Source organism: Myiozetetes cayanensis, unplaced genomic scaffold, assembly GCF_022539395.1.
Source record: "Myiozetetes cayanensis isolate MyiCay16 unplaced genomic scaffold, myiCay2020 scf1, whole genome shotgun sequence".
Taxonomy (NCBI): domain Eukaryota; kingdom Metazoa; phylum Chordata; class Aves; order Passeriformes; family Tyrannidae; genus Myiozetetes; species Myiozetetes cayanensis.
Window position 1 is genome coordinate 88338304 of NW_026086604.1, and position 27795 is coordinate 88366098.

The window sequence follows — 27795 nt, forward strand, 5'->3', positions numbered from 1 at the left end:
TTACTTTGTAGGAATTGAGCTATTAAGGTTCTTTTGAAATCAAAAGATGCATTGCAGGGAGCTAAACATTTCCTTTCTGATCAGTAGACAAGTGCCATTGCTTGGAAAACTGTAATAGTCCTGTAGGTATTTGTACTGATTTATCCAAAAAGTTCAAAACTTTTGCAGATTGGTCTAGCCAACTCCTTTTTACGTGCAGGTCTTGCACTATGGACTGTGAGCCCAAACAGTAACACAGCAGTCTTTCATTAGGAATCTGAGGCGATTTTTGTAGTGGTGAAATGAGGTATTAATGCAAATCTGTTTGAAGGCTCAGGTGAGGAAATGCCTTGCTCTCTTGGAGGTGTAGAGTGACAGTCCTGGTGAAATCAGTGAGAGGGAAGTGCACTGCAGTGACATTCATGTGATTGCTCTCAGCCCATCTTTCTCTCCATCCTGCTCTCCAAAAGCCTTCTTGGCTCAGCAGAGCATAAATTAAAATGCTTTTATTGCTGTTTTTCTTTCATTGACATCAGACCAGAATAACATGCATGATTTTCCTATCACAACTGCCTTCTTGTTGCTGTCTGAGGAAGCGTACATTCAAGTTCAGGAGAAGGTATCTATCTTCCTAGCATCTGTGTGGCCTTTATAAGCATTTAATCAGCCCTATGTTGCACTCAGAAAACCACTGAAGTCGTTTTTAGCTTTCTTTGTATTGGAGAGTGCAGGAGCTCATTGTCTGAGTATTGGAGGGAAGTTCTTTGGTGCCAGAAGATGTATTTTAGGATATCTTAAACTGTACTGCTTCTTTTGTCCTTTCTTGATTATTTTTGTCAGCATGTGCAGAAATAATACCCCCATTTGTGTGTCTGGAGAAGGTCCTGTGGTGTGTACCAGAGAGTTACGTGGGTGCTGAGCTGAGCAGGCTGATAGACCGACTCTCTCCTGCTTTGTATTTTTCACTGGGAGTGAACACAGGGGACCGAGCCTGCCCAGATTAAACACATGCCTGTTTTGTTTTGCCTTTCTTTGCTCTTGGTTCAGTTGTCAGCATGCCGTGTTCAGATGGCAGTGATCAGTCACAAATTGTCCCCTGTCCATGTTCCTTAACTCTTCTAAACCATTAGTTTTGTGAAACTCTTCAAAAAGATGGCACTGGTTTGATTTCCCCACCCCCTGCCCCAGCTAATGGAAGAAGACTTGTTTGTTTGTTTGTTTGTTTGTTTGTATTGTCCTCTCAAATCAGCTGCATTAGATCCACAAGCAACTTGTGTTAAGTGGAAATGAGGCTTTGATAATATGTGTGCTTGCTGGAGACTTTTAGATTTTTTATTTTTTTTTCACCCCCTGTATATGGATCTTTTCAATGGGGCACTGCTGTTATGAATCAGAAGGAAAGTGTACTGGCTGCCAGGCACATAATGGAATTATTCATTTGTTTCAGTATGTGTTTGTGAGCCTTTGTAAAGAGGAGGTGGTAGGGACAGAGAATAGAGACCTTCACTGCAAGGGAGCCAGGAGAGCGCAGTGGCACAGTGCAGGGCAGCACTGGAATGAGGTGTGGCCGTGCCTGTGTCACTGCTCCCATGCCTGTTCTGTTGGGCTCTGGTGGGTATTACCTGGGAACTCACACCACCTAGGATGTCACATGGAAATGGGTGAAACTTATGGAACCATTGACTGTGCTTGCTGTAAACCACATAAGGCAAAATATTCAAAAGCTGTAATGTTTTCAGCACTGTCCTTAAACTTTTGAAAGAGTGATGTAAAGGTGAACCATGCCAATACTGTGCTTCCTCGCTGTGAGGCTATTTATTATAAAGGATGTATGGTATAAGTCATTTTAGTATGGAGTACCTGAAAGCTTGAACCAAAGCCTTGGATCCAAGCCCACCAGCAGCTTTGCAAAAGGCAGGATCCAGATCTGAAGTCAGTAGTTCACATACTTAGTAGTAGAGAGTTGTTTTAACTTACTCCATGAGATGGGAGTAGCCAGAAATTTTAAGCTGGGGCTTTTAAACAAGTTTTTGACTTTCTTACCCAATGTTCTTCTCTGCCTTACAACCTTATTGTGAAAGCACACCAGCTGTTTTCTCCAGGCCACTGTGGCCAGGACTCACCAACTCAGGGAATGGAGAAAGGCCTCTGTGGTGTTTACCATTATACAGCCATATGCTTTTTTTCCAGAGGATTTTTTTCTTCTAAAGAAGTTAGACTTCTCTTCTGGATGAATGTCCTTGAAGTCACAGTGGAGGCTTTGGAGGTAGGACACTGAAATTTCAAAGACATCCAGAAACAGTTGATCAGCCTGACATGGTACAAACCAGGCCACAGTGGCTGGACTCCCACCTCCTAAAAAGTCCTCTCTTGTGATACCACAGCTGAATTACACACATGAAAAATTACATCATTGTAGACAAGAAATCCATAAAGCTTAAATTTTTCTTTCCTTGCTATATAAGTGAGTCTGTTCTTATTCGTCCCCTTCTCCCTTGCCCTTGGACATGACATTTTTAGGGCTTTTCAGTCTGTAGCTGTGCATTTACTAGAGAGGCATCTGGTTATATGTTCCTTTACACACCTGTTACATACGTCAGAGAGTCAAATCCAGCACCCAGAGACTTTATGTGTATTCACAATATTCCCTGTGGGACTTTGAATCCTTAAGCCAATGAATTGGCTATGAGGATACAAAAATGCAGTGTTTCAATCTACTGCATATATTACTGCAGTTTATTGCATATATATTGCCTATATATACTACAGTCTCCTGTGTGTTTGGCAGAGAAAATCTGGTGTGGGAAAGATGAAAAGTGCGGGTGAACTGGAAAGTATTTAGGTATGGCAGGTAATTTGCTCCCTCCTAAAAACAGCATATCTCTGTTTGGCAGCATGAGAAATAGTTTTCATCATGATTTGAATATGTCTAAAAGGTACTGTCCCAACAGTGTTTGTGTATTTCAAACTGAACTTCAGAGTTCTTGGTCTATGGGGATAGACCGAGTACCTGAGGCAGCACTCGTAGCTGAGGCAAAGCTCAGGCTTTGCAGTTTTCTCTGGATAATCTGTACTGTTTGCAGCCTGTATAGGAAGCATGAGTGTTGTTGCTCCCTGCACCCCTGCAGTGGAATGGGGCAGAGAATTAGAAAAAGTAGGTAAAACCCATGTGTTGAGATAAGAAGTGTTTAATACATGTAATAATAATAGTAATAATAATAATGATGCTGCTGTAACAAAAAGGGAAATAACCAAAAGAGAAATAAAATCCAAGAAAAACAAGTGGTGCCCAACATAGTTGCTCACTACCTGCTGACCAGTACCCAAGTGATCAGCCCCTCCTGGGCAACTCCCTCAGTTTATATATTGAGCAGAATGTTCTAGTGCATGGAATATCCCTTTGGTCAGTTTGGTTCAGCTTGTCCTGACCATGCTCCATCCCAGCTTCTTGTGCACCTCCTTGCTAGCAAACCATGGGAAACTGGAAAGTCCTTGACTTAGGGTAAGTCCTTAGCTACTGAGCAACAACTAAAAGTGTCACTGTATTATCAACATTATTCACATACTAAATCAAAACACCACATCATTTTCCATTGGAAGTTGGAGAATGTCATGCTGATCCACAAAAAGGGCTGTAAGGAGGACCCGGGAAACTACAAACCTGTCAGCGTGACCTTGGTACCTGGCAAGGTTATGGAGCAGATCATCCTGAGTGTAATCACACAGCACCTACAGGATGGACAAGGGATCAGAGCCAGCCAGCACAGGTTTAGGAAGGGCAGGTCCTGTCTGACCAACCTGATCTCTTTTTATGACCAGGTGACCCACCTGGTGGATGAGGGGAAGGCTGTAGATGTGGTCTACCTGAACTTCAGCAAAGCCTTTGGCATCATCACATACAGCATACTCTTGAAAAGCTGGCAGCCCAAGGTTTGGGCAGGGGCACTCTGTGCTGGGTTAAGAACTGGATGGAGGGCTGGGCCCAGAGAGTGCTGGTGAGTGGTGCTACATCCAGTTGGTGGCTGGTCACCAGTAGTGTCCCCCAGGGATCAGTGTTGGGTCCAGTTCTGTTTAATATCTTTATTGGTGATCGGGATGAGGGGATTGAGTGTACCATTAGCAAATTTGCAGATGACACCAAGCTAGGGGGAGTGTTGATCTGCTGGAAGGCAGGAGGGCTCATCAGAGGGACCTGGACAAGCTGGAGAGATGGGCTGATTCCAATGGGATGAGGTTCAACAAGGCCAAGTGCCGGGTCCTGCACTTTGGCCACAACAACCCTCTGCAGCGCTACAGTTTGGGGACAGAGTGGCTGGAGAGCAGCCAGGTGGAAAAGGACCTGGGAGTCTGGATTGACAGGAAGCTGAACATGAGCCAGCAGTGTGCCCAGGTGGCCCAGAAGGCCAATGGCATCCTGGCCTGGATCAGGAACAGTGTGGCCAGCAGGAGCAGGGAAGTGATCCTTCCCCTGTACTCAGTGCTGGTGAGGCCACACCTGGAGTGCTGTGTCCAGTTCTGGGCCCCTCAGTTCAGGAAGGATATTGAGGTGCTGGAGCAGGTCCAGAGGAGAGCAACGAGGCTGGTGAAGGGACTTGAGCACAAGTCCTATGAGGAGAAGCTGAGGGGGCTGGGGTCATTTAGCCTGGAGAAGAGGAGGCTCAGGGGTGACCTCATCTCTCCACAACTACCTGAAAGGAGGTTGTAGCCAGGAGGGGTTGGTCTCTTCTCCCAAGCAACCAGCAGTAGGACAAGAGGTCTTAAGCTCTGCCAGGGGAGGTTTAGGATAGATATTAGGAAGAAATTCTTTACAGAGAGGGTAATCAGGCACTGGAATGGGCTGCCCAGGGAGGTGGATGGATTCATGTCCCTGGAGGTTTTTAAAATGAGACTGGATGTGGCACTTAGTGCCATGGTTTAGTAACCATGGTGGTGTTGGATCAAGGGTTGGACTTGATGATCTCAGAGGTCTTTTCCAACCTGATTGATTCTTTGATTCTGTTCTATGATTCTTAGATGGTCTTTTTTTATGATCCATGTAGAGACTAAATGTGATAGATTGTATTTCTACAAAGGCCGAGCTAGGACTATTCATTTGTGTGCAGTGCATGCCAGTGAGCAGACGGACTTAACTGTAGCTTTTTGGGTTTTTCTGTTTGCCATGGTGGGACTGCAATCTGCGCTGGCAGTCCTTGAGTAGAGCAGTTGAGAAGAGCATGGCTGATAAAGTTGTGGGCACGTTGTCTCCCATTTTGCTGATATGTGGTGGAGCAACTGCTCGCCATCTGGGGAGGCGAATGATAGCCATCATAATGGCAGCGTATGCCAACCCATGCTTTGAGAGCCTCTTGCTACTCCACTGCTAAAACCTCCTGGCTGAGTGTTAGAGGGGGCTGGGTAACACAGGGGTTAGCACAGGGGAGCAGGTATGGTGGAAGGTTTTATTGAATCCAAGACAATGTGAAAATGCAAATTTGGCAGAGAGCACACTACAGCAAGAGGTAGAATGCAGAGTGAGCATCACGCTTCCCCTCTGTGAGAGGGCTCGGCAGCTGGAGCCCACGTGGGAGCCCTTTGCTGCCGAGCAGTAGCCCTTTGTGCCCTGATGGAGTGAAGCCATGAGTGTGAGGAGAAGCTGTCCCGAGGCCACCAGCCCTGTGGCCTGCTCACCCCCTGCACTGGGGATCCTTTGGCAGCTGGCTGCCCTCTCCTCCCCTGGCTCTCTGCGGCGTGGTTGCTGTGGGGCAGGGTGCTGCAGCTGCTTGTTTGAAATGATAATATTTTATGCTGTTACCGTGGAATACTGCAGTATTTTTTGTAATTACGGGCTGCATGCCAGTAATGTACAATAACATTCTGCTCTTCCTGTACTGGTGCTACTGTAGGCATTCATTCCAATTTGGGCTGCATTTGCAGTACATTTTTTTTTTTTCTGTTTTGTTTCTAGACGCTGCTCATTATCTATTGTGGATATTTTTGGAGTATTCATTTCTACCCACGTCTGTCCGTACAAGTCTATCTCAGAAAGCACTTCAGAGAGTAGCAGTCTCTGTTGCACAAGCAATTGTTGTGGCTTTCACAGAATTACGTTTTTGTGAAAGTATGAGGCAAGAATGAGATGAAAATTGCTTTGTAAGTTTAAAAACAGTTACGGTTTTAGAAATGTTTAAGGCAGATACCAGGCTAAACCTTTCTTTGACTGATGTTGAGCATATTTAGCACTGAAGTCGTGGTCTGCTCAGAGCTGTAGGTGACCGAAACCTCTGAGATGGCAGAATGTGGAAGGCAGAGCCTGTAATGATTCTCTGCAGTTTTGGTTTTAACTATTAATGTAAAAAAAAAAAAAAAAAAATTCCAGAGGAAAGCAATCATAACTTGGAAGTCAGTAGTGTTCATGCCAGTGATTGTTTATTAATGTTTCGTGGTCTAGAGATGAAACTTCTGTGAAAGGAAAATTCAGGTCCTAGACATCAGAGTTCACTAGTCAGCCTGCATGCAGTTTGTTTCTGGAAGATAGAAGTTGAGTGCAAAGGAAATGAAAGAGGTTCAACAAAAAGAAGACAATTAATTTTTTTCTGGTAAATTTGGAATAAAATACAGAGTGTTATACACAAAGTATTGCACTTTTCTCGGCTGTAATTTTGGTGTCCTTTTACTATGCTGACTCACTAAACGACTTCAGTTTCAATCTACATTTGTTTTAAATTACCTCAGAGGCCTGCATTTGTATGCTGCTCTGTAAAGTACTTCTTATCTGCAGTCCAGATTTTTTTCTTTTTGATTTGGCATTTTGACTGACTTGTCTCTTCATTTTCCAGGTCTCTGTTTTACTAGCATTACACACTTTCTGTGTGCCCGCTTGGGCCCTGCACTTGGCAAAAGTCATGTTTCAGCAACAGATAGAACAAGGAATGAATCATTGCTTTCTGCCTTTCCATTAAATTACCTAAACCACTACTCATAAATATTGCTTTATGTACAATACAGCAGCACGATTATCTTACTACATTGATGGAATAGTGCTGGAAGTGAATATAATTTTTCTTCTATTACATCTTTAATGAGCTGCAATTAAAAATAGTGTGTTGGCATGCCAGAGTAGATATGTTATTCTCAGAACTTTCTTGAAGCCATTTTGCCTGTTAGACTTGGTTGACATCGTGTTGTTCTGAAAACCTTAAGAATTAAACAGCAGAAAAGTCAGCTTCACTACATGAAAGTTGACTGGACAGTAAAATCTGTCGACTGAAAAGATTCAGGTCTGTACTGAGTGGAAGAACCTGCTTTTTGTCTGTCTTTGAGGGTGATATTTTAAATATATAGTTAAAAAAAGTAATCACAAAGCAGCAGGTTTCTGCAGAGTTCCAATTATGTCCCCTGTCTCTTGACACCTGTGGCAGCAAGTCTGAGTCACAGATAGCGCAAAGCTGCGAAGCCTAATGCTCTCAGTATTCAAAAGCACACCTACGTAGGAGTTTAATTTCAATTGCCTCTTTTAACTCTGGGTTCCCCCCCTCCCCACCCAACCTAACAAAATTTAAGAGTCATTCTTAGAATTTTGCAGTGAAAAATTTTCCCAGCACTTGTGGCTTTGTGAAGTATTGACATCACTTAGAGATCAGAAAATAGCTCTGTCAGTTTTAGCTTGACGGCATTCCATTCCCTGCTCCAAAAACCTGATGAATTACAATGGATGAGTCAAAGATTTCTTGGAATTTTCTTCCCTTCCCCCCTTTTGCAATTCCATTGCCATTTTTAGCATTGAGGGCAGCTCTCCAAAGAATGTCTGTGCGCTTGAACTTTGATTTCTTGAAAGTTCAGAACAAAATCTAGTTGTGTCAGCTGACAAAAATCATTAAACATTTCTATGCATTTTTGTAGCATTATGTGAGCTTTACTGAAGAATCCACAGTAACAGGCAGGGGATGTTTGATAGCATCTTTGCTTCAGCAGCATGGAGATCTCACTATCATGCTGCTTCGTTATGTTGTGATGAATTTTTGCTTAATTATTTCTGTGTTTTATCAGCTGTTCTCAGGGAAGTTGCCTGACAAAACAAATTATCAGTGGATTTGGGAGACTTGGACCATCTTGAAACACTTGTTGAACCACAGCATCCTTCTGTCTTTGCCTCAGTTTTCTGTGTGAAAAGCAAGGTTTATGTATTTAACGTATTTTAGCAGGATGTTGAGAGTAGAAATACCAAGAAATACTAAGGCACAGAGAATTGTGTGGGTACTACTGTTACCTAAGTGATGTGGTATGTTTATGATAAGCAGTGTTGTCAGCTGTTCTTGGCAAAGTCACTGGGGTTATGATGAGTGAAATTTTAACTCTGAGCGGGTTTGGTTTTGTTTTAACTTGTGGAAGTGGCCTGTATCACGCATATTCTCATGTGTCAGAATGAATGTGTGAAGTAGGAAGCCTTATGAAGCTGCAGAAAAGAAATGTGAGGGGGAACGGAGGTTAAAGTGGTTGTAAATGGAGGGTCTGTATATTTTTTTCTGCAGTAGGTAACTTGTATTTTACTTAAAATTGGCCCCTCCAAAAAAGGGAAATTAAAAAAAAAGAGATTCAAGTGTCCCCTTAAGAGCTGCTGTGTCAAATGTGAAGAATGATTTGAATTCAGTCATTAAAGTGTGAAATGGAGGGATTTTAGTTCTGCTTTAAATTATGCATCTCAAATTAACCTTAGCTGTGGAGTCTCTGCTGACGCCCCCGTAATGACACATTATTGGTACTAATGGCTTCTTTGTGACTTGAGATACAAACAGACATCCTAGACAGAAACATTTTGGCTTTGAACTAAATAAGATACAGCGTGCATTTCCACCTTGGGTTTCAGTTGCAAAGCCCTGCTCTCCTGGTGGCTGGTGCTCATGAGCTCTTCCTTCCAGCTTCCATGTGCTGCTTCCTGACCTGGAAGGTGAGGGGAGCTGAGTGAAAACCTGCTTCACAAGCTTTGGAGACCAGGAGAGCAATAAATTTGGAGTGAATGTGAAGCCCATCCAGACACGGAGCACTGTAGGGAGCCAGAACAAAGACTGGGATGTGGACAGCAGTTTACAGATTACCGATTTACAGAGGAAACTGCTAAATAAGGGAGGGTTGAGATTAATACATAATATAAGCAGTAGAGGTTAGTCAACCCTTTATGTGCCCTGCTGACATAAAAAGGGTCTGTATTTGTGGGGCTCTGTGCACTAAAGTCTCTCCTTTGAAGCTCATCGTCATCATTTGAAAAACTCTACCTCTATGCGGAATTACATTCATGGGTTTCGTAGCTTTCTTTGTGCTGTTGGGCTCTCTCCTGGGACAAGAATGTTAGTTACTACTTGAACCTACGTAGCTACGGGGTGGGCAGAGTGAACGTGGCTGTGAATGAGTGAGAATGGCATCACCTGGGGTGCTTGTGCACAGAAGATGCACAGAGTTTCACATGTCGAGGAAAAGGGAGGAGGAGCTTGGCAATGCAGACCCTGACTTCTCTTCCCAAAGATATTCACTAACTCGTTATTTTATGCTCATTTTCTATGTGGGATGTCAAGGTATAGGATATTGGTTGCCTCCTCTTTCAAGCTGCAGTCCTGGTAACTGCTTGTTGGAGCTAAGGTGGGAGCGATGGAGAGGTGCTTCTGCCCTGTGGTTGTGTTGTGTGGTCTGTTACAAGGCTGTGGGACATTACATGACTTTATCTATGGCTCTGCTCTCAGCAGAGCGCTGTGGAGTGAGTAATCTTGTGGTGCTCTGGATCCAAAGCAAGGCAGCATCTGACTAGGTAAGAATCAAATACAAAATAAGTATTCAGATGCCTTGTTTGAATTCCTGAAAGGAACCATGTTCCTGAACCGGGACCCAATAGTAACAATAATGATAATAATAACAACAACAATAATAATAGATATGTGATACATCACGTTTACTGATGCATTAGAGATATTTATATGAATAATTAAAACACCATTTAGAATTGCCACAGTAATAAAACAGAATGTGTTTTGTTACTTTTCTGTTCCTTTTTGTTGATAGATTAATTTATTGATTTCTTCCATAAATTTATAGTAGGTATCCTAAACATTACTGCAAATTAGCAGGGCTCTGCTTTATGTTAATAAACCTTTGAAAGTGATAATGGAACGAAAAGAATTCAGAATTTGGCAATAAAAGTCTGAAAAACAGAGACCTAGAACATATATATACTGTTTTGCATCAAATAGTTTGTAAAATATTAGAGCCTTTGCTCGTCCTAACTGTTAATTCAAATACTCATTTTATACTCATTACGAATAGCCTAATAGCACATTGGAAAAAATGGAAAAATTAAGCAACAAGCTACCTCAGATTTTCCATTGTATTTATAGTTAACCTTAAGCTGGTTGGAGTCAGTGGGAACATGTTATGTGGATTGGAGGACAGAACTTCACTGCTGAAGAGACTGTAGTCCTTCTGAAACCATGCAGAAAAAAAAGTAAACTTCTGAAACTGAGGCTCGGAAAACATAGACAGGTGTGATCCAAGATACCAGAAATTGTATTTAATTTCACACAAATGTGCACACAAAATATTTTCGTATTTCTTAGCTCATATATCTTCTGTTTTATATCTTTGATTTTTCTTTATTGTTCACATTTAACTCATTAACCCGTTTTGTCATATTTTTTCCTACCTTCAGAAATCCCAGTTTTATGAATATGCTATAATGCATACTAAACACGAACATGTAACAGTTTCTGGGTCCTTTTTCAGGGATGTGTTTCTCTGTTTTCCAGCTACAATGGACAATTTGTCATAACACTTGAATTAGGATCATATATTTTGTTTGGTAGTGTTGTTCTAGCCATGTTTGGAATATGTGTTTTCCTATGTATATTTGGGCCCAGTTTTGTATCCAATAATATGATGATTATAACATAATATTGTACTGAATAAGACTTAATCCACTGAGTTATGTTATCTTCCATGTGTGATGTGTCTGATGGTATGGATTGACCTTATGCTCCATATGCATCTTCCTGTGTACTCTGAGTTTACTTGTAATTGTATACATTATTGACATCACAGGAATTTCAATCAGTTACAAAAAGAACATAAAATACAGTGAATGCTCAGGATGCATTAATTTTTTGTCCCTTTGTTTAGTTTGGATATGGTGTGACTTGGGTGTGTTTCACAGGGTTTTTTTAAGCAATTTATCCATTGATGAGCAATTTTTGGGGGGAGCAGTGCTGTCAACCAAGGCCTCTGCATATCTGCATGAGCCTTGCGCTAACAGCAATATGCACTTACTTGTTATCTAGCATTTTTCCAAGGCTTTGCAAACACGAACTCAGCCCTTGTAGTGTCTGCAAGCTCTGCTGCATGTATGCTGTCCCAAACCAAGGTTTTGTTTGGGGCAGGAGGTGGCCCCATGCATTGCTCATGCTGTTGGCTGCTGGTGTTGAGAGGCAAGGGGTGGACCATCCTGTGCTTCTGCCTCCCAGGCACTGGCAAGGTCCAAACTTCACTGAGGAGAAGCACTTGGTCTGCCTACAGACATGGTCAGGCTTAATTTGAGGTGCCTAACTCTGTTGCCATAATACAAAGCAAACTATAGAAACTGTCTACTGCACAAGGGGATGTAGAATAGCTGTCTCAATATGGAAAGCATTGTGTGAAATTGTTCCACTTACTGTTATTAGATGTAACACCAACAGTGACTAAAAATGAAGGATATTAGAGAGGAAAAAATCATATTTTTTCAGCTAGTTTACTTTGTACATATCTGACAGCCCTCTGTGTATAGTCAGTTGTGTGATTTCCTGAGAAAGCCAGATTTCCCTTTATTCGTGTGGCTCTTTCAGCAATAGGGGAAAGAAGATACATTAAGGATCAGAAAATAAGGCTGTAAAACCAAGAAAAATTGTCAGCAACCTCAAGAAGAGATTTAAGTACATGGAACTGCTTTTGACTCATCTTCCAAAAGCAGCTCAATTCCGGAATAACAGTGCCCTTTTGGGCTACATTTCAAGGTGGTATGGTTGTACTCAGACAGGAATTACAAGGATCGATAGCAAACCCGACACATCCTTTCTTTTTGTGACAGATTCTCTGATTGCCACCACAGCAATAATAGTGCATTGGTCAGCATAAATACCAGAAGCAGTTATCATGGATTTCTGTCTCCATTTTAGCATGTATTTAAGGTTGCACTCTCTGTTTTGAGGGGTTTGCACCTGTAGTTCATGGGGAAGAAGAGTTGTTTTCCCTGTTCACCTTCCTCTCCCTTTTGCTCTTATGCTTCCACCTGGAGTTGGGGGCTGGGCTGTTTGTTGTCTTTCCAGGGACAGAGCAGGGCAGGGAGAGCATGCCCAGCCAAAAAGATAAGAGAATAGGGCATTTTGAATACCAGTGGTTTGCAAGGTGTGGGGTTTTTTTCTGCATATCCTTCCTAGGAAGTAGTGAAGAGCAAGATTTTCCCTGGGTGTTTGTCAGGAGCCAACTGTATGGTGGAGCTGAATTCAGAGTTGCTTTTCCTGTGGAAGGTAGAAGGCCCTGTGCTTTTGCCGTGTTTTGGCAACTTGACATGGCAGTGACTTGATAACCTGTGTGTATGTGTTTTTTTTTTTTTTTTTTTTTTTTTTTTAATCTGCCATCTTTGATTTACTGAAGCTCTGTGACTTTCTAACCTGCTGTCTGTAGGCTGTTGTTTTACAAGCTCATTAAGGTGGCCAGGATAGTGATGGCAGTGATCCTGCCCCCCCCATGGGTGCTCATTAGATGGCTTCCTTGTGCTGACATAAGTGTTGTGTAGTCATGCTCTGAGCCAGGTCTGGGAAAGGATCCAAGTCAAAAATAATCCCGTAAAAAAAAAAAAAAAGGGTGTTTTCAGCAGGATCTGTTCCTGGATCTAGCTTGCCATCATTCTCACACTGGCTTGGAAAGCATGAGGGTTTGTACTGGCACAGGAGAAAGTGAGGATGAGCAGCTGGGGCAAGGTGGTCAAGAGTACTGCTGACAGCAGGGATGCTGCCTGCTTCTATGAAGTCAGCCTGAAGAAATGGGGCTCTCGTGAGTGTGCTGCTTGTCTTACCCTAAGTGTATTGGCCCAGCAGCACTTCCAGTAACTTCTGAAGTTGTGAGGTAGTTTTAGCCAAATTTGCCTGAAAAGCAGTGTTGAAAGGTGTGAAAGCCCCCTGAGTTCAGCGATGCTTGGTGGCTGGTAGACCCAAATCAACTCTTCCCAGTGATTGAAAGTTGCCAGCTGAGGTTCAGCTAGTTGACCTCACCTGGCCTCCTCTTGAGTCACAGTCCTACTGTGCCAGTTTGGGTTGAATTGTGCCGATTTTGCAGTGGGGTTAAACTGTTAACAGCTGATGGGAGAAGAGCACAAAGTGCTCTCTGGGAGTGACTGTTCATTTCAAGGGACCGGGACAGTTTGCCTCCTGGGTCCTGACTGCCTGGGGAGCTGCACTTCCAGTTGTGGGGCAGTTTTCTGATTTTGTGGTGGTTTTTTTCTGTATTGTGTTTTTTTTGTTTTGGTTTGGTTTTGGTGTTTTTTTTTTTAATTCCCTCTAGGAATTGAAATTTCTGGAAGCTGGGAGAGTTTGGAGGCAACACTCCCTTCACGTTTTGTTTGCGTGGCCAACTGCTAAACCCTGAAGCCAAGCAGGTCTTTCTAGCCCCACCTCTACATAGCTTCACTTGAATATCTGGTGGCATCTTTGTGTCTTGCTTGCTCCAGCTTCCATCCCCATGGGACTGTGCTCCTCTCTGGGGGGTATACCTGGGTTTCACCTGCCCAGCTTGCACTGCTGCACCAACAGCTCTGCTCTGCACCACTGCTGAGGAGCTAATATGAAGACACATGTGGTTTCCTGCTGTTTTGCTTTGTAACCAGTCCACTGGTAAATATAGCTTGTGTGTGGTTATAAATTCATTCTCTCATTATGGGTGGTTGTTGTGCAATAATTATGTAGAAATTACAACTGAGTATTGTTGTGGATGGTTTTTTTTTTTTTGTTTTGTGTATTTATTTATTTATTTTTGCGCATGACATGTCCTGCAGCTGGAAGAGCAGGCTTTGGTTTCTGCCCTAACAAATGACAAGGCCACAAGCAGGTGTCAGGATTTGCTATGGGCACGGGCACCGTCTAGCAGGTTGCTGACTTTTATGTGGCTCTCTTTTCATGGCAAGATGAGTACTGCAAGGGAAATCAGGACCTGTGCTATTCGGACACCTTTTGGTTTGTTCTTGCTTTCCTCTGTGGGTAGACATGCTGTCCCTCCCTGCAGGTTTGATACCATACATATGTTTATTTTGAAATAAACCCTTCCTGTCTCTTTGGAGGTGTTGGTGGTAGATTTCCCAAAGCCCTTGTACCTCTGGCAGCTTCCTGAGTCCTGCTTTCTGGGTAGTCCTCTGGGTCCTGCTGCCTAGCCAAGGCAGCAGGGTTGGGGTCTCTGCCCCCAGCAGGAGTGCTCAGGTCCTGCTTCCCAGAGGTCTTCCCTTCAAATGGCAGACCCTCCTGTGATCCCTCCTTCTGTTCAGATGTGGAATTAAAACAAGTGTGGGGTTTTTATTGATTTTTATTTTTTCCCCTCCTGTTCCTTTATTTAAAATTCCAGTCAAGCAGATCCAGAACACTGCTTGTCCCTGCTGTGTTCTCATTTTCCTCTCATCCCTCCTTTAATTTTACATTATTCCTGCACTGTGTTTGCAGGCCATATGTGTCCTTTGAACTCTGAACAAGCTGTGCCAAAAGGAAGCCTTCTTCTCCTCCCCTCCTCCCGTCGTGGAGCCGCTCGTAGATAATTGCAATTAAACACAACGCGGAGCACAAACCCAAAAGTGAAGTTCATGGGTGAGCGTCTGCACGTTTCCGGAGAGCTTCAGAAGCTCTTGCGTTTGGTCTGCGCTTTTGCCCTTTAACCCTGCACCGGTTCCTCGAGTCCTAAACGGCCGCTTCTGCTCTGGGAGGTGTTCCGTAATTCGCGTTTGCCTACCGCGCCCCTGGTGAGACGCAGCAACTGCTGAAGCCTCTGGCAGGGTGCCAGGGCTCAGCCAGGGATTCTGCGCGAAGGGAGGTGGAGCTGCCTGTCGTTGTGTTACAACGCTCGCTTGTCAGAAGCGCAGTGGGGAATAAGTGGCTTCAGGAGCGTGCTGTAGTAGGACAAGCCCTTCAGCTGTGTTCCCAGGGAGAGGTGGGCAGGTTGCCTGCTGCAAGCAGCTAACAGGAGTGGGGAAAAATAAAATTCACCCTGCTAAAACAAAAAGCTGGGAGAACTACTTCTTGTCATTCATGAAGTGTGGAGAAGAGGGATGTGCTGCTGGGTCAGTGAGCCCCCATGGCTGCTGTTCAGGGGGCTTAGCATCAGCTGCTGGCTCAGCCACAGGGATCGCTGTCGTGTTGGACTTGAGTGTTTGAAGGGGATGTCCTCCATGGAGAAGGGTGTCAAGTGTCTTTTGTGTCCCTTCCCTTTTAGCCTCTGAGAAGTGTCTTGTGTGTTAAACCAGGTTTCTGACCTCATTTCTCAAAGGAGTTTTAAATGGGGAGAAATAGGAGTATTAATTAGGGCTTCATTAAGTACTTGTAGTCAAGTATGATAATTTTCTTGAAAGGATAATGTATTAGATGAATAAAAATACTCTCCATTAAAAAATGAATACAAAGTAATTTTAAACCACAAAGATTATTGTTCATTTCTGAAAAATTAATGTGATTAAAGCAAAATATATTTAATAAATTAAAAAGACCCCGTTAGGCTGTTTAACTTGTTGGTCTTGTGTTAATTATTCTCCAGTTTAGTGCTATAGAACTCCAACCTTATCTTACCTGTAGGGACAGGAAGTGATTTCTTCTCCCACTTTATATTTTGGCTTGTAATAATATTAAGTCTGAATTGTGAGTGTGGTGATTTTCCTTTGGGTTTTTTAGTGTTGTGGGTTTTTTGTTGTTTTCTTTTTTTTTTTTGTTTTGTTTTTGTAATGTCTTTCTTAGAGATTGGCCACCATGAAAGATCAGACCCTAGACAGTGATCAGAAATGATATGGAGATTTTCTTGATGGATCTAATTAATATGGCCTGCTCATGTGCTGGTGTCTAGATTTGGAGCTGAGAATATATATGGCAGTTGTTACTCTGTTGTTACTATGTGAGGTGTCTCCTAAGATGAATGGTCTGTATTGCCATAATGTTTCAAAGCACGATTATTATTAGTCTTTTCTGTTCTTAAATGAGACCACATCTATCAATTGAAAATTATCTTGGAAATCCCCTTAGTGTAAAAGATCTCATTTTCAAAACCACCTCCTCAGGTTACAACTAAAGCAAGCGGCAAACTGGCTGCGGTTGTACCTACACCGTGGCAGCTGTGGTGACACTCCCAGGTGTAGCCACGTAGATGTCCCAGTGCAAAACCCATTTTGCAAGGCTCCCATCGTGCTGGTTACCTTCCATTGTTGTTTGTGTGTATTTTCCCCACCACTCGCAGGGGAGACAATCAGGCTATTTTATTTCTTTTTAAATGGTGACACTGCGGCTGTAAGTCTGTCAGAATTGTAAGGGCATAACAAAGAGTAGATCTGACCATTGGCACTGTTAACTTTTTCTTAGCATTTCCCTGGAATGCTGGCTGACATTGGCCCTTAATATAAATTTGTTATTTGCAAGGAGCTCTGTTTAAGTTAGCAAATTATTGTGCTGATGTGCGACACTAACCATACTGGAGAATAAAGAGCGATGCAGCATTTATGATGGTAAAATAATTTCAGGTCATGTCTTTTTTTTTTTCTTTGTGTAGTTTTGCTTTTATTACCGGTGCTAAAATGGTTCTTGCAGTGCAAGTGAGAAAATCAGACTGAACCTCCTGTTTTTTTGTTGAGCTCCCAGCTGGAAATCCCTCCCTCGATTTTCCATTGATAAAAGTGTCACAAAGGGAATCTAGAGCAGAGGAATAGGCGGAAATAGAACAATGCAAAGTCTTGGACGTGAATCACAAAGGGAGTTAACTAACGTAGATACGGTACTGGACGAGCTGTTGCTTTTTTCATGGCCAGATTCATTTACCTGTGGTCTTAGCATTTGTGCCATGTAACAAATCAGCTATGTATTGTCTCTTTGCTGTGGAGTCTCTTTAAAAGGATACTGCAGAACATTTTCTTCCCTCTCTTCCTATTGACTGCTCTATTTGACCTTCAAGAATTCAGAGTCTCAACAGGGGCTAGAAAGCTCACATACAAGAATGCTTTTATTGTTAATTTATAAAATACGTCTTTCACTAATAAAATAAAGATGTGACATTTTATAGAGCTCTGATAAGGAACATAGCAGTGGAAAAGGCCCAGGTCTACTGTTCAAATTCAGGCCACCTGATTTCAGTGAGAGAAGAACCAGGCTTGTTAGATGGGCAGTTTTATGTGTGCATTCAGGTGTTCCCATGAAGCTTGAAAAACTTTCAGGAATATTTTACAAGATCTGGGAAGTAAATTCATAGAGAACTTCTTTCATGTAAGTGGCTGAGGGTACGTAGTGCTCCTTCAGAGTGTTTGGAGAGGGAAGATTACTTGAGTTTTGTTTCATTAGGTGATTAAATTTGTATTTTCTGTAGACTTTCTAAGCATTGTATTACTAAAACAATGGTTCTGCATTGCTGCTGTGTTTGACCTTTGTGTCAGGGTCAGAGTGACATCATGATGTTTTCCCAATGTCTCTATGGTCATTTCCCCATCACGTGCATGGGGTGTGGGTGTCTGCATGCAATGGTGGTGATGAAAGGGCTTGGAAGCACCTGTGGTTGACAACTGATGCATGTCTTGTGCTGGGTGCTGCAGGGAGTATGATGGTCTGTGACCCAGAAGGCTCAATCCTGAGTGAGGCAGTGGTCTGCTTTTCGTAGCTGCAGTGGAAACAGCAGGTGCCCAACACTCCAGACTGGTGCAGAGCACACAACTCTTTGCAGACCTTCTAGATCTCTTGAGCTTTACTGTGAAGCACTGTGGTTGTCATCTTGGCATATCTTCTCATGCAAAAGAGTAAGTGCTGCTCTTGTCTTTGCCTCCTGTTCTCCACTCTTTCTCCCCTCCTCTTTTACTGTCCTTCTTCAACTTGCCAAAATGCCACAGAGGCACATACTGATGTCTGTTTCCTTGTTCTGACAGTTTATTGTGATGGAGTAACAAGAACACACACAGCTATTGAAGTATGGAATGATAATATAGCAGGAATCTGTTACATAAAGAGCAAGTAAGAGTGATATGGTTGGCCTATCCATGTTATTCAAGGGTATAAAGGAAAATTATGCAAAAGAGTAAGCAATTAAGAAGGAAGACTGGAAGTAGTGGTTGGATTTAATGGACATTTCAAATCTCTTCATCTGACCCTATAAATCAGAGCAGCTGTATTTTGTGCTGTTGTTTTGGGGTTTTTTGTGTGTGTGTGTGGTTTTGTTTGTTTGTTTTATTAAATTATTTTTAGGCCATCCTTCCTTTAAGAAAAAAAAGGAAATGCAAGAGGCAAAAATACTTTTAGCTGAAAACCAACTAAGAATAAATCATGGTATGCTACCTTAATAATGCTATTAAAAAATTGCTTTCCAGTGAAGCACACTGAAATCCAGGACTCGTAACTGCTTTAAATGATACCATTTGTCTGGCATTTTGACTCTGCAGAGTTTTTTCTTCTTTTCAGTATAGAGAGCTAAGAGTCAGTAAAGTTGGGTTTCTTATTGCTGCTGCTCTGCCCAACATGCTATTTCCCTGCACAGAGACGGATTCTTCATGCCTGTGCCTTATTTGTCATAATGAGAGTACATGAGAGGCAAAATGTGTCCTTGCCAAAGATATGTACTCTATGCATGAGTAAAAACAACAGGGGCCATTTATTTTGATCACTATTTTGTATAATATGCAGAAACTGTGTTGAAATACTGTATACAACAGAGGAAGATGCTCAAAGCCAATTCTTAGTAGATACTAAATGGAATACTAGTTGATTCACATAGTGAATGATTGCAAGTGAAGCTACCCCTCCTTGTTCTTAAGAGACTCATTTTTAGAAAAGCCATGTTATCTATAATAGTGGGCAGAGCATCTACTGAATCACAGTGTTTTGTTTTAAGGACGGGCTGCCAGACATCAAAGCAGTACTGTTTTTTCTTGCTCTTGGTGCCAAAGAAGCAGATTAAGGTAACAGAGGAAAGGGGTAACATTCTGAAGGTGTTTGGTTCTTTTTTGTTTCTGTTACAAATAAAAAATTGTATGTTTATCAGAAATTAAGGCAATTTACTTTAGTTTCTGCCTTGGATGACTGTAACACTAACAGGATGGAAGCAGTATAAGCAGTTGCTACAATTATAGCTGCAGTTACTAAGAGAAGTCCCTGTTCTGTTATTTGAATGAAACATTGACTGTCTGACTGAAAGGCATCAGTACCTTAAAGAGTCAGGGAAGGGAAGTTGTCATTCTTTTTTGTTTGTTTGTTTATTTTGTTATCCACATATGGGTTTTTAAGAGAAAGTTTAAAAAAGAGAGTCAATATGCTTTATAAAGTATGTATATATAAAAATTATAGTATCTGTATGAGAGCAAAATGGAACTGTTGAGTTCATACAAATTATTCAAATGGTAATTTCCCTTCTATTTTCATCAGGTTTCTTAGTAGTGTGAGCCATTATTTGCTTCCTTTCAGTGATGTGTCAACAAACAGATTACTTTTTTTTGTGGATGTGATTGAATTGTGTTCATTAGAGGGATTACAACACACGAACAGTTGTGCCATTAAAGTACTGGCATTTCACCATTTTATAAGGAATATGTTTATGCTTTGGATAGAGATGACTTGGTGCTGGTGTTAGTCAAATTAGGGCTGAAGTAATAGAAATCTTGACTTTTCGCTCACTTCATGCATCTTGACAGTTTAGCATGTATGGTGGGCACCTTGCTCACTGCAGTTTCCACATGTAAACAGATGATGTGCTCATGAACACCAGGACATAGAAAATATTACTAACACTGGTTTTGTCTCTTTATAAATGAAGGATGCAGATCTATGGCTGATATAAATTAGCATATTCCCATCAAGTAAACTTATGCCAACAAAGATGGAATGGGAGTCTGTTCTCTTGGCCACTATTTTTGAACACAATACTGGAAAATGTTTGTGTAGTTTTCTCTGTATCTGTGTTTCTTTTATTCTCTTACCCATCTCTGTGGCAAAAGGTGTTCTCTAGTCATCTTTTGGGTTTTTTTCCCATGACCAAACAATTTTCCAGCAGATCTCACTCTCTTCCCCTTCTTTAAACTCCTCTTATTTCTGTGGTTTTTTTGTTTTGTTTTGGTTTGGTTTGTTTGTTTGTTTGTTGTTTTTGTTTTGGTTTTTGTTTTTGTTTTTTCCCCCCCATTTTCCAATTTTGAATAGGAAAATAACTTCTTACATGCCTGTGTTTCCATTTGTAGCAGCAGGATAGGATGTCTTTTCTCCTCTCCTTTCCTGCTTTTTTTGTATCCATCACTCTGGATTCACACATCCCAAGGAACTGCTTTAACTCAAGCTTGTCTTGCCAAAAGGCCAGCAAAACAGTATGGCTCTGTGAATTGAAAAGTGTTAGTCACATTTCTATAGTGCAGAGCAATGGACAAAGTTAGCACAGGTTGTGCTAGGGTGTGCTGTGTGACTGCATGGATGTTTGGCAAATCCTGCTGTGTTGCCTCACAGCTGGCTCTGGACTTCCCAGTGGATAAGACTGTACCAAATTTGATCAGCCGTCCCATTCAAAATGTCAAATTTGTGTTCTTAATTTCCAGTGAGGATGTAATGTGATAGTAAAATTGTACTGTAAAGGGTCATACACTGTTTTACTGTCAGTTTTTTGAGGCTCAGACAGAAGGAAATGATCAAAACCACTCGATGCTTGTTATTTATTAATTGAGTTCTGGCAGAGCCTTGCTACATTCTGGTTTTTTGTTTGTTTCTTTGTTTACAAACAAAAAAGGAAAAGCACAGTTCACAAAATAAAACGAAAAGGGAAAATTTGTTAACAAAGATTTCTGACAGGGAAGAAATGGCATTTGGGGGCATTTGCGTGGAGATGCCTTGGAATACAGGGAGAGTGACTTGGCATTGCACTGTCACCCTTTCTGAGTGTGGCTCCTGAAAGAGAAGGATAGTTCAAAGGACAGCAGACCGTGATTCTTCTATGCAGGCATGCTGGGTTACCAGAAAACATTTACTTTGGTAAGTTCTGTGGTGAGGATATTTTAAGTGCTTGTACTTTACAGTTTGTATGGATTTACGTTCTTAAAAAAAAAAAAAAAAAAAAAAAAAAACAACCCCAAAAAAACCCCCCAAAAAAACAGACTAACAAGAAGTACCAAGTGTTTCTTTGCTTTTCTATACCTCTTCCTTGTTTCTGAACATATTCAGGTAAGGAATAGTACATTGAAATAATTGTGTCTTTCTTAACTATCTGTAATTTTTTAACTTCAAAAGTCCCAAAGCTGCTTAGAGCTCAGTCTTTTGTTCTGCAGTGAACCCTGTGCAGACAGACCCTTTTCATAGATGCTGTGGACTGTATGGAGCTGTGTCAAAGCCTGAGGTGTGAAGTTTACACTGATGAAGGGTCTTACTTAGCTGTTGATCTCCCCCCTTTCCCTCCCCATATTTAAAATTAACCAAATATAGGTGATTTTTCACAGGAATAGTTAAGGACACCTGTCTGATCAGCATAATCCTTCTGCTGAATTTTCAGACTTCGTCCAGAGCCTGAAGCCATTTTTATATCTCAATAAATTAGTAACAACAGCAGCAGCAGAAGTAAATTTAACACAGTCAGTGATACATATTTATTTATATGCTCTCTTTTTCCAAAACGGCTGAATTTTTTTTCTGGAACTTGCCCTCAAAAGATCAGTCTGAGGCAGATATTAGAATATTTTAATTAAAATATTTAAAAATAGCTTTTATATTTATATTAAGTACTTTTAATGAAATTATTTGCCAGAATTGCAAGAAGCTGAAACTAAGGCACTTGAGGGAGAGGGTTGAATAGTCTTCAGTGTCATGGTTGCTGTGAGAATTGCCTTCTTTTGGCTGCTGGTCTAAAGGTGTTGTGTTCAGCTGCAACACTATATACCCAGTCCTTGAGATACCCATTTCTCTACCTTTCACTTTCCTCTGCTGCTGTTCAGTGGAATGGTTAAAAACAACAACAACAACAAAAACCACACAAAACCAAAAACCAAACCAACAAACAAACAAACCAAACAAAAACAAAACAAACCCCCAAACCCCCAAACAAACAAAACACAAAACAAAACAAACAAACAAACAAAAACCCCCCCAAAAACTGGTCCAGGAGATCATTCTTTTCAGGTCACTTAGATCTGCATTGTTTCAGCTTTCCTTTTCTTGTCTGCTTCTTTGACTTCACAAATATTTCTTTACTCCCTTCAGATTAGAAGTGGAACTTGAAAAAGGTGAAATACACAGCGAGACCTGCTAGACTCATCAGTTGAGCCCCAGGGGTTCTGCAACATTGTCCTTACTCAGTAAACAAGAAGCCACTGTCAGCTGCTGAAGTTCCTGCTGCTTTTCTCTGCTTTTACCATATCACTGCTTTTTGGACAGTTGTAGAAGTAGCAGTACCCAACAGGGGTCTGTTTGCAGTCCCCCTTGCCCGGCTAAGTGGCTGTGGTGGCTTTTCTTGTACCATGTCAAAACCACCGACCCTCTTGTTTTCAGATTGAGGATCAAGGTCCTGGGTGGGTAGGGAGCTCCAGCATAGGGATGGGGAAGGAATGGCAGTATGCCTCGTGATTGTTGCAGTCTGGACCTGGGAGGTGCTGCAGGGTGCACCCATGTCTGCACAACCGTCTTGTTGAGTTTGGCAGCATAACCAGTCAGGATAAAGAAAATGTGTGCTCATTGGGGTCTCCTGAAGGGAACAAGCAAGTCTAGAAAGTCGGTGAGGGCAGGGCTATTGAAAGCACCTGCAGGCATGCAAGATTCCAGCTTTCTCTGATTGTGAGCTGGCTCCTTGGAGCAGTGCTGAAAATCCCCCTTGCTGTTCCTCTGTGCTCAAATCAATCCCAGTTGAAGCTGGGAGTAATATTTGCATACCTCACTGGTTGTTCAGGCTAAATTAATATTTGTATAGCACACTGTGTTCCACATATTGAAAGGACTACATGAACGCTGCTGTTTCTAGGCAGTTACATCCTATTCTTGAATGCTGTAACTGTACTTAAACCAGGACAGACAAGACTCGTTGCCTTTGTTTAGAAAAACCATGTCAGTCCCTTGGTATATTTGTGAATGCATTTTTTTAACATAGGTGGTATATTTACTGTAAAGCTGAAATTTTTCTCCGTTGATATAGTCCTGTTTCAAAGATTGTGTTTTGTGTTCATTTGCCAGCTGTTATTCTGGTTGCCACTGCATTGCATGCTGAGGGGGGAGTATTATGTAGTTTTTCAGGGTCTTTCCCTGCTTATAGAAACCTTCCAGTGCATGTATAAATCCTCTAGCAACGCTTTTTCTTGAGCTGAGAAAATAAATAGAGTAGATTATTGTCTGGTAAAGCTGATTGGTATTCCTTAAATCTTGATCTCATCCCTTGCTTATTCACACATCATCTGCACAGAAGATATTTCTGCTGCCTCCTGAACTCTGTTTCACACAGTCCAGTGAGATGTTAAAAAATAATAATTCATATATCTTTGCAAGACTAAATTAGAGCATTAAATGAAATCTGGGGGAAAAAAATGAAATCTGAAAAAAATAATTAATTCAAGCTAATAAATATTATTCTGGTCATAGATTGTCGAAATTCTCCTGCAGCATGTGAAAGAGGGTGATTTTTCCAAAGGTCCTGCTTGCAGAGCATCTTCTGGAGATGACAGCAACAGGAAGGAAAGAAGGAGCTGTGGTGTCAGTCCTGTTACACGGTTAGAATTACGGCCTGTGGGAGCAAAGCAGCGTGGTCTCCTGCGGGAAAACCTGGGCTTGTAACTCTTAGCGGCCGGGATTCTGCGTGTTGTACCACGCTACCGTAAATACCATTTCGGTGAAAAGAGGCTTTCTGCTGAATGGATCGGGGCAGCCACTCGCCAGGTGGAAGGGAAAGAAGTGACTCAGCGTTCGGCAGTTGTTGCTGATCACTGGCTTTTGCCAAGCGTGGAGTCACAGATTTCCCTTTTTTTTTTTCCTTCTTCTTCTCCCTGCCTCCTCCTTTTTTTTTTTTTTCCTGGGAGAGTGAGCACTTTGTGCACCTCGCAGAAAAGAGGACTTAATTGCTGATGGAAAAGAGGTTGCAGGGGGAATGAACCAGCCTGAGTCCTTGCTGTGAGCAAGATGCTTGTGGAGGGGCAGATCACCCTTGCTAGAAAGCATTCAGCCCCTCATTTCAGAGTGTGAAATACTGGCTAGTGCTTCTTACCCTTGGGAGACAAACGTTTGTAGGCGGGAGTTCACTGCAGAGCAGTTTCTGTCTGCACGGCAATAACCCGGCTAAGGCCAGTAATGGCAACTTCTCCAGTGAGTGCACCCGAGGGAGCAAAGCCGACAGCAGAGCAGAGGGAGCTACAGCTGGGTCCTGCCTCCTACTTTCCCCCTCATCCATAGCCACCCAAGCTCACCTTCTCCTGAGCCAGCAGCAGTGGCTGTTACCTGCACCCCCCAAAAAAAGAGCCGAGGAAGGGGGAGAAAACTTCATAGCTAGCTAGGTTCCAGGGGTATGTGCCAGTTGAGTAAATATTGGTGTTTATTTTGAGCTACCCAGTAAAGGTACTCCAAGTTTAGAAATGCTGTTAAATTACTGCAATGAAAAATGGGATTTAAAAACTCTAAATAGGGAAGACAATAGTGTACTGTAGATCTCTGAAAAACATGGGTTGTTGAACTGAAGCTCTCTGAATGTTTCAGCCCATCTGTCTTGATAGTTTCTGTGTCTTAATCACGGATTTCATGAAGTGTCTAATTTTCTTTTTTTAGCTTTCTGTCTTCCTCTTGTACAAAAGTTAAGGCAGGGAAATCATCTGAGCTGGATTTACTTTTGCGTTTGAGAGAAAGGCAGTCTATAAAAAGAAGTGAGTGGTGTGTTTGCTGGGAAACCAAGTTTGTCTGCTTTGGATTTGGGGAGCAAGATTTTCCCACCCTCACGCCGCTGTGGTGGTTATGGGGGCAGCTGGGGAGTGCAAGTATAGGTGCATACCCTGTAACTGCCCATGTTTTTAATTGTCTGGCTCTGGTCCATGATTGTATAAACAGTGTGGACTGGCTCTGCTGAAATCACCAGCAAAATTCCTTTGCTGTCCCTCCCACTGCTGCCACTGTTCCTGGCAGCTGTCAAGCTGGCCCTCTGGCACCTCGGGAAATCTGCAGCATCTCTTCTGAACTGGAGAATTGATTCTTATTCATAGCTGTGGGGGGAAAAGCACAAACAAAACAAACGTCCCCCAACAAAGAAATGTCCCCCAAAAAGTCAGGGCATTTTAATTGACTCCTCAGGAGGGTCATTAAGGGAGGGTTGTACATCTCTAGATTCTTCCTGTGTGAATCCATCACATGGAGCCTACTCAGTTTTTAGCCACAGTGGAAATTTTTGCCCCCACCCCACACAGAGCAGAGATAAGGCCATGTATATTTGCAGTGTGTACTATGTAGAAGACACTGATTGACATTAATTAGGAGTGGGTGGTGTGAAAGTGTAAAAATAAAATTCCTTTCTGTCAGGTTTACTATTAGATGTGAAGTACATGGTGTGACACTTGAGCGCGTGTGAGCGTGCACGTGTGTCTGTGTGTGAGTGCGTGTGGAGTGGAGGGTGTGTACTCGGCATTTAGAACAATAGTGGGAGTGAAGCATTGCAGGTTTAAACATCTGTAAAAGTCTGGGATTGCAGCCTTGTGAGCTGCTCAGTGAAATGTGCTTAAAAATTGTTTCTTTGCAATTGCTACTTCAAGACTCGGTGCTAAAAAGCACACAGTGCCACCGATTGCAACTTGTGTCAGTTGAGCTGCCTCTGCCTGGCTTTGTGGTGCTACAGTGACTGTTTTGAGAAGCGATCTGGAGGGAGGGACAATATTTTTACTCAATTGGACAATTTTAGCAAGAACAGTATTTTGAAATTAAATGGATCGCTATTTAGAAGCTGGTATTGCTCTGGTTAATAATAATTATTAATTCCTTCTCTGTGTGAATAAGAAGCAAAAAATGAATTCTGCTCTGTTAATGTTCAAGAACTGCATTGTCGAATGTGGTTGGCCTTCGCTTATAAAATAAATGGACAGTCATCTATGTGACTTAAAAAACATAGTATTTGGATTTTAACTGTGTTACAGTATCTGAGCTTGAGAACTATTGCCTATGAAATTTCTTCAGTATCTGTGTTTTCTGTGGGTGATACTGCCTGAGGGTTATCTGTGGAGCCTGTAATAGCCTATAACAGTCAGAACATAATAATGGTCTGACTGTCCATCTGCTCTGACTGTTTATATTTATACAAAAAAATTTCAAAACGTGGACACTGTCAGCCTAAGTCATCTGTTGTTGAACTGGGCAACAGTAACTAAAGACCTCTCCTCCAGTGATTGAGGCCTTTCCATGCCAAACTGCAGATTTGTATTTGGTCTTCACTGATTATAGCTAAAGGACAAATCTCCTTTTTCTGTTACACCTCTGAAATGGTGTATGTTACCCTAATTCGTGCTTGCATAAGTGAGGTGTTTTAAAGTGAACCCCTTTTTTATTGTTATTGCCCAGTGATTTGATGGAATGAGATTACTAATCTCTTTGTTTCTTAGCAGAATTTTCCTCTGTTGACAAACTGAAATTTGACAGGGGAGAGAGTGGCAGTGACACTTTAGCTCTCCTCTCCAAGCCTGCAAGGTACTGGTAGTATACATACTACAGGCACTGTGAGCCTGGGCTCTTTTTGCTGTGGCTGTAATTGAGATAAAGAGCTGTTACTTAGGCCTTCTGTTAAAGTATCACTTTCTACTCATTACTTGAGGTAGATAAAATGTTTTGGATATTAAATTAAGAGATATTGTCATCCTCCTAGAAGGAAAGCACCAAAGCTGCCAACACCATTTTGCGCTGGCCTCACTGACATTGGTGGTGTTGCTTTAGCATTGTAATATGGCTGAACTGGCTCAACACCACACCTGCCTCCACCCCCCCCAAAACCAACCCAACCAAACAAAAAAACACCCAACCAAAAAACCTCAACCCTGTCTTGCTGACGCTGATCCTTCCCCTTCCAGGCAGATACTTTGGGTGATGTGTCACGTGCTTCTGAGAAGGAACATGTGGCTTCAGCTACGAGAGGTTGCTGACCATGGGAATGTGGAGTAAGGCCAGTGCTGGCAGCTGTTTTCCAGCCAGCTTTAGTGTCAGGTGTACTGAGCGCATGTGGTACAGCACTTGACATACTGTGTCATGGAGATAGGAATTTAGAGATTCCTCCTAAAAGAGTACTAAAGGACCCTCTTAATCAACTGAACTGCACATCATTTGTGTAGGGATGCACAGGCTTGTAGAGAAGATGCTTATTATGCTGTCCCTGGGTGAGCCATTGGCATGCCTGGTCTGCAACAGCTTGATTGATGTGAATGGGGAAAATGGTCAAATTAACTGCAGAAGCATAAAAATCAATTCACAGTTACACAAACACTGAGGTTTCCCCTGGAGGAGAAAGATGGTGTAGTTGAGTTACGGAAACCACAGGGAGGTTAATTTCTGGGTTTTGGTTTTGTTTGATTTGTTAGTATAACAGCTTAGCTGTGTTTGAAAGGGTTAAGCAGAGATAAGCTTGTGTTTGAAAGGGTTAAGCAGAGGTAGGTTC

The 27795-nt window shown here is 42.1% G+C and overlaps 1 protein-coding gene across 23 annotated transcripts in view; it reads left to right on the plus strand.

The window, feature by feature from the left end:
* The window catches only part of ATXN1 (ataxin 1), a 222030-nt gene that overhangs the window by 62431 nt on the left and 131804 nt on the right, over positions 1-27795 (plus strand). Inside the window, exon 5 of one of the 23 annotated variants that reach the window (XM_050309363.1) lies at positions 14676-14816. The exons of the other annotated variants lie outside the window; for them this stretch is intronic. The gene's annotated coding sequence lies outside the window, so the exon portion shown is untranslated. The remainder of the gene's footprint in view (positions 1-14675; positions 14817-27795) is intronic. 23 annotated transcript variants of the gene reach the window in all.